The following is a 6,815-nucleotide window of genomic DNA, read 5'->3' as shown; positions in this document are numbered from 1 at the left end:
CTCCAAATAGCTGATTAATGCCCCTTTCCCAAGTGGAGAAATCGGCAAAAGAGCAAGGGAATTTTAGAATGGAAAGAAGAGAGAAAGTGAAGAGAAGAGAGGAAAGATGTGAATGCTTGAGGTGTGTTTGAAGTGAGCAGCCAAGGGGGGTATTTATAGGTTGAGAAGGTTGCTAAAAATAGCCAAAATCAGCAGCCAAATACTCCTCCCATGGCCGGCCACACATGTGGCATGTTTGAAGATTTCAAATTTGCTATTTTTAGGTATGGGCAAATCTTGAAAGGCATGAATAGTGGAGGGGTTTGAATGCAAATTGAAGGAGTCTTCAAAGACCATTTTACAAGCCAAATAATCAGCCAAACAAGCTGATTGGGTCAGCATGTGGGACGGTTTTGGGCTGCCCAGTGCTCAGTTGGATCGATTTTCTCGGTTCAACTCAATTGGGCCACTTTTCACAATTAATTAATAATAATTTATTTAACCCAAATTAAATTGGATTAAAATTAAAATTATTTATATTATGAATTAATACACATAATTTAGACCTTCTTAGGCTAAAAAATTAATTCACCTTGATTATTCAAAATTGCTTCTCGGTTTTGCGCTTCTAGTAGTGTTACCGAGCCATTTTTCGCCTTTTGTGCAAATCTGTCAAAAATAATAAAAATTAATAAAAATTTGATATAAAATTAATTAAAATTCAAAATCTTCATTATTTGAGTGCAAGTTAATTATTTTATAATAATTATATATTTTTCGACAAGAATTTTACCGAAACTACATGAATTTGAGTAAAAAAAGGCATGAAAAAATGTGTATATTTTTGTGTTTCCACACTCCCAAACTTAATTCATTGCTAATCCCGAGTCATGCAAAAATTTAAAAAGAATTTCTCGAAAACACCTTTGAAAATTTCTTCCAGAATAACATTCTTCCCAAAATTATGATTTTAGTATACTTATGCTCAAGAACAAGAATTTTGATAATTATGCTACTTTAGTATACATAGCATTCAAATTAATCTCAATAACTATTATGATAACAAAAATATACTAAATGCTTTCTCAATAAAACCTATAAATCCCTACCAATTTGATTTTATTCCTTTATTTAAGATTAAGCTGTAATCATCAAGTTTAATTTATGCTTTCATATGTTGAACATAGCAATTTCTCTCCACTAATGTAGGTAGCACAGAAACTTGAATCAATAGGTCTTTTAAATAGGTTATAACGTGGCTAGGCTAGGGGTAGGTAAAAGATAGATAAATTTAGGCTAAAAACCCTAGACTCAACTTTAATCAGATCTTCGAAATAATTACCTTCAATGCACCAACTTACTTTGCTTTCACATGCTCTTTTGTACATCTATTTTCTTTCAAGTACATATGCTCTCTCTCTTTTTTTATTCTGTTTCTTTTCTTTTCTTTTCTCTTTTTTTATCACGAGCATTTTACTGTATGTACTACATTTTTTTGAGCATTTGATACTTCTTTTCAACTCCCCCAAACTTATTTTCAAAGAACATTCTGAATAGTACTGAGTCTAGTGTTTGGGACAGTTTAAAGATAATTCAGAGAAAAGTGATGACTAAATATTGCAAGGGTTCATATAAAATTAGGCCATATAGTCTCAAAGTTGGGTTTCAAGGGATAAAAATTCATCATGGTTGGCTTGAAAGACTCAAAATGTCCAAACAAAAGTTGCCTAAATCATTTTCAACATTCTATGCTTCCTAAGATTTCACCTCAAGAAATTACTAAGTAAATTCTAGAGACTTAAACTTTCATGCATACCTAACTTCCCCAAGGAACTAAAAATTTTATGGTATGATTTGCATGCTTTATTAAAAATTCATCTATATCATAATTCAACCAACATAGCAATTATTGAAATAATGGAATTTTATTAATACTGAATTTTAGCATACTTAACAAAATTTCAAATTTTTGAACAAAATATGTCATAATCATAATTAAAAGAAATATTTATTCTCAGAGGAAATAATTTCAATTTTTCGGTCCCCCCACATAAGATGAACAATTTCCCCATTGTTAGAAGTGAATTGATATTAAACACCAAGTAGGATTCTAGAAAAGATGAGGTGAGTCAATTTAACTGCTTAAGTACCAAGCTCTCTCTAGATCCAATCCTAGACATGTATATATCTATTGCCACACTTTGTACTTTGTAACTTTTTCATTTTTATTTATGATTTCCACCTCTTGTTTTATTATGCCAAAATTCCTAATTAAATTTATCCTAAAATAACCTAAAAACATAAATAAAATAAAGTCGAGATCCCTAAAAATGTCTTGTATGTTGTCCTGTAAGCCCATAAAGCATCGTCCAGTCTTTTGAACTAATCTCGTCGGTTCGAACAAACTACCTTTTCAAGTATGCCCTTGATCTCCTTGTTTGCCAGTTCAGCTTGCCCATTCATCTACGGATGGTAAGCTGTAGCGACCTTGTGTTTGACACCATGTTTATCTAATAACCATTTCAACCACTTGTTCACAAAATGGGACCCTTCATCGCTGATGATGGCTCTTGGGGTTCCAAACCTTGTTAACACATGTTTCTCAATGATGTTTGTTTGAGGCATCTCATTTCTTTTGGTGACATTTCTGACCCTTTGACATCAATCACAACTCTTTACGTAAGCATATGCATCTTTGAATAGTGTTGGCCAAAAGAATCCGACTTGCAATACCTTGGCTACAGTACGTGTACCTCCAAAGTGTCCCCCACTCGGAGCTAAGTGACAATAGTATAAAATCGTATGTACTTTATCTTCAACCACGCAGCTCCTAATCATTTGATCTGCACACTTTTTAAAAAATGCGGTTCTTTCCAGAAATAGTACTTCACATCGTGAAGAAACTTTTTCTTTTGATGATACGTCTTATCAATCGGCATCAAACCGCAAGCTAAAAAGTTAGCAATATCAGCAAACCAAGGGGTATTATGGACATGATTTACCTTCAGTATGTGTTCATTTGGAAACGTCTCCCGAATTGGTATAAGAGGAGAGTTCCCTTCTGGCGGCTCCAATCTGAAGAAGTGGTCACCTACTTGGTTTTTCACTCCCTTTTGATCTTGAATTTCTAGATCGAACTCTTGAAGTAGAAGTACCCATCGAGTCAGTCTCGGCTTAGCGTCTTTCTTGGCAAGTAAATATTTAATTATTGAGTGGTTCGTATAAACAGCCACTTTGGTACCTACAAGATAAGACCGAAATTTGTCAAAAGCAAACACAATAGTAAGTAACTCTTTTTCTGTTACCGTGTAATTCAGTTGAGCTCCTATCAGAGTCCGACTCACATAGTAGATAGGATGAAAAGCTTTGATCCTTCGCTGACCCATGACAGCTTCGATCGCGAAGTCACCTGCATGACACATCAATTCAAATGGCAAATCCCAGTCTGGTGTGACTATTATGGGTGCCGAGACTAACCGACTCTTCAAATCGTTGAAAGCTCTTAAGCACTCTTCATCAAATTTAAACTTCGTGTCCTTCTCCAATAATTTGCATAAAGGTTTAGCGACTTTGGAGAAATCCTTGATGAATCTTCGATAGAAACCGGCGTGGCCCAAAAAGCTCCTAACACCTTTTATAGATATTGGAGGTGGGAGGTTCTCAATAACATCTATCTTTGCTTTATATACCTTGACTCGATGTCTTGTTATTCGATGCCCTAGAATAATACCTTCTCGTACCATGAAATGACACTTTTCCCAATTATGTACAAGGTTTGTTTCTTCCCATCGCCTTAGTACCTTGGCTAGATTGTCTAGGTAATCATCGTATGTATCACCGAATACTAAAAAATCATCCATAAAAACTTCCAAATATTTCTCATCCATGTCAGTAAAAATAGACATCATACATCTTTGAAATGTAGCAGGTGCATTACATAAACCAAATGGCATGTGCCTAAATGCAAATGTACTGTACTGGCAGCTGAATATTGTCTTATGTTGATTTCTGGTGCTACTGTAATTTGATTATACCCCGAGTATCCATCGAGAAAATAGTAATAGTCTCGCCCTGCGAGTCTATTCAACATCTGGTCCAAAAATGGAAAAGGAAAGTGATCTTTCCTAGTTGCCTTGTTCAGCTTCCGGTAATCGATGCAAATTCTCCATCACGTAACCGTTCTAGTTAGTATCAATTCATTATTCTCATTTTCAATGACCATGATACCTCCTTACTTTGGCATGCACTGGACCAGACTTATGCATGAACTATCTAAGATGGGGTAAATTATACCCGCATCTAACCACTTGATGATTTCTTTCTTGACTATTTCCTTCATGATGGGGTTCAATCTTCATTGTCCATCAGTGGTCCCTTTTTCACCATCTTCTAAGATAATCTTGTGCATGCATATAGATGGACTAATTCCATGAATATCAGCTATGGTCCATCCGATAGCCTTCTTTAATTGTTTCAACACTAGGATGAGTTTCTCTTATTGCTCAGTAGTTAATTCTGCTGAAACAATCACAGGCAGAGTAGAAGAGTTACCTAAATAAAAATATTTCAAATGTGAGGGAAGTACCTTTAGTTCTAATTTAGGTGGCTTCTCGATTGATGCTTTTGGTTGGGCATAATCCCTTTTCTTTAACTCTAAATATTCAAAGTGAGATTGTCGATTAAATCCCCTTTGATTAGCTTCTAACAAAGCTAAGTATTCATCCTTCTCTTCATCATTTGGAGGATCTGATGCAAAATTGGTTCCAATGGGTCCTTAACATAATTGAGTTCCTTCTCCATGATTAAATCCTCTAAATCAGACACTGTAGAACAATCATCAATTGTGTCAGGAAATCATCCTTAACACGCATAGTAAGCTCGCCCTTCTGTACATCAATAAGGGTCCTTCCGGTTGATAAGATGGTCTTCCTAAGATGATTGACACCTCTTTGTCTGCTTCAAAGTCTAGAATCACAAAGTCAGTAGGAAAGATAAATTTGTCTACACGTACCAATACATCCTCGATTTTTCCTTCTGGATGTGCTTATGATCAATCTGCTAATTGAAGTGTAACCGTAGTAGATCTAACTTCACCTATCCCCAACTTCCTAAATATTGACACGGGCATCAAGTTGATACTCGCACCCAAGTCATATAGTGCCTTACCACAATTTGTTGCTTCAATATTGCAAGGTATGGAAAAACATCCAGGTTCCTTCAATTTGTGGGGTAATTTGTCTTGAAGATATGCACTACATTCCTTCGTTAGGGCTACCATCTCAAATTCTCCAAGCCTTCATTTTTTAGACAGGATATCCTTCATGAGTTTGACGTAGTTCGAAATTTGTTCAAGTGCTTCAACCAACGGGATGTTGATATGAATTTCCTTGAGTACGTCTATGAACTTCTTGAATTAAATTTCCTGCTTCTACTTCTGAAGTCTTTGAGGGTAGGGTGGTGGAGGTTTCTTTACTAGAACTGGTTGATTCATTTTCTGTGGCAATTCTGCATCTAACGGAGTTATTAGTTGATCAGAATTAGCTGGTTCAGAAGTTACGTTGACGGATTTTGTAGATTCAATTTCTGGTGAAATTGGAATTTCAACACTCGGTTGAACTTCCTCTAAGTCATGAGCGTCAGCTAGCTCCTTCTCAACTTCGACAGAATTGGGCTTTAAAGTATTTTCGCTCTTCAATGTCAACGCTTTACAATGCCCCTTCCCTGGATTCCTCGGATTCACTAGGTAAAACACCTTGTGGTCAGTTTCTGAGTTCAGTTGCAAGCTTGCCCACTTGATTCTCCAAATTCCTTAAAGAGGCATCATTTTTTGCCATGTATGCCTTCAATAGATTCTCCAGGCTATTAGATGGTTCAGCTTGGGTTGGTTTCTAAGCTTGTTAGGAAAAACTAGGTGGCTGGGTCGATCTAGGTTAGACATAATTATTACTGGTTCCTGCCCCTCAGTTACTCCAGGAAAAATTTAGGTGGTTTTGCCATGATGGGTTATAGAAATTGGATTACAGCCCTTGCCTTCCTCGATTTTGGTTCTGGTTACCCATGTAATACACAGATTCTGGGTTCAATGGACATTCTTCGAACAAATGTCCTTTCCAACAATAAACACAGGCTACATTTTCAAATTGATTCAGTGGTTGTACTGCAAAACTATTACACCTATTAGTAGTAAGATTTTTTAACATTGAGAATATTGATGATACTTGAGATGTGAGTGAAGTAAGAGCGTCTACTTCATGTATTCAAGTGACTCGTCTTCCTAACACTGCTCAATTGTTTGGCCATTGATAATTGTTGCTGACAATCCTGTCAATGATTTCATAAGCCTCATTATAAAACTTAGAAAAGAGAGCATCATTAGCAGAAACGTCCACTACCATCCTCGTGTGAGCATTGAGACCATTATAAAATGTCTCCAGTATTATGCAATGTGGGATTCCGTGATGAGGGCACTTCTGTAACGATTCTTTGTACCTTTCCCATGCCACAAACAATGACTCATCATCCATTTTTTGGAAAGTAGAGATCTTGTTTCTCAACTTAGCATTCTTGCTAGGCGGGAAATACTTCATAAGGAATTTTTCTGCTAACTCTTGCCATGTTGAAATTGAGTTTGGTGGTAATGAGTTCAACCAAGCTCAAGCTCTATCCCTTAGTGAATATGGGAATATCTTCAATCGTAATGCATCTTCGGGTACTCCAGCTAATTTGAAAGAATCGCTTACCTCCGTAAACAGTCTTAAGTGTAGGTGAGGATCTTCGGTAGGCATTCCACTGAATTGGCCCACTGTCTAAAGCATCTGGAACATGACCGGCTTCAA

The 6,815-nt window shown here is 36.3% G+C and overlaps 1 non-coding gene across 1 annotated transcript; it reads left to right on the top strand.

The window, feature by feature from the left end:
- Nucleotides 1-6,429: 6,429 nt before the first annotated feature.
- Nucleotides 6,430-6,536, top strand: LOC128034302 (small nucleolar RNA R71). The gene has a single exon (XR_008190431.1). It is a non-coding gene; the product is annotated as a small nucleolar RNA R71 (small nucleolar RNA).
- Nucleotides 6,537-6,815: the final 279 nt, after the last annotated feature.

Source organism: Gossypium raimondii, chromosome 10, assembly GCF_025698545.1.
Source record: "Gossypium raimondii isolate GPD5lz chromosome 10, ASM2569854v1, whole genome shotgun sequence".
In the NCBI taxonomy this organism is placed as follows: Eukaryota; Viridiplantae; Streptophyta; class Magnoliopsida; order Malvales; family Malvaceae; genus Gossypium; species Gossypium raimondii.
Note: the sequence above shows the minus strand (reverse complement) of the source record. Positions and strands in the feature narration are given on the sequence as shown.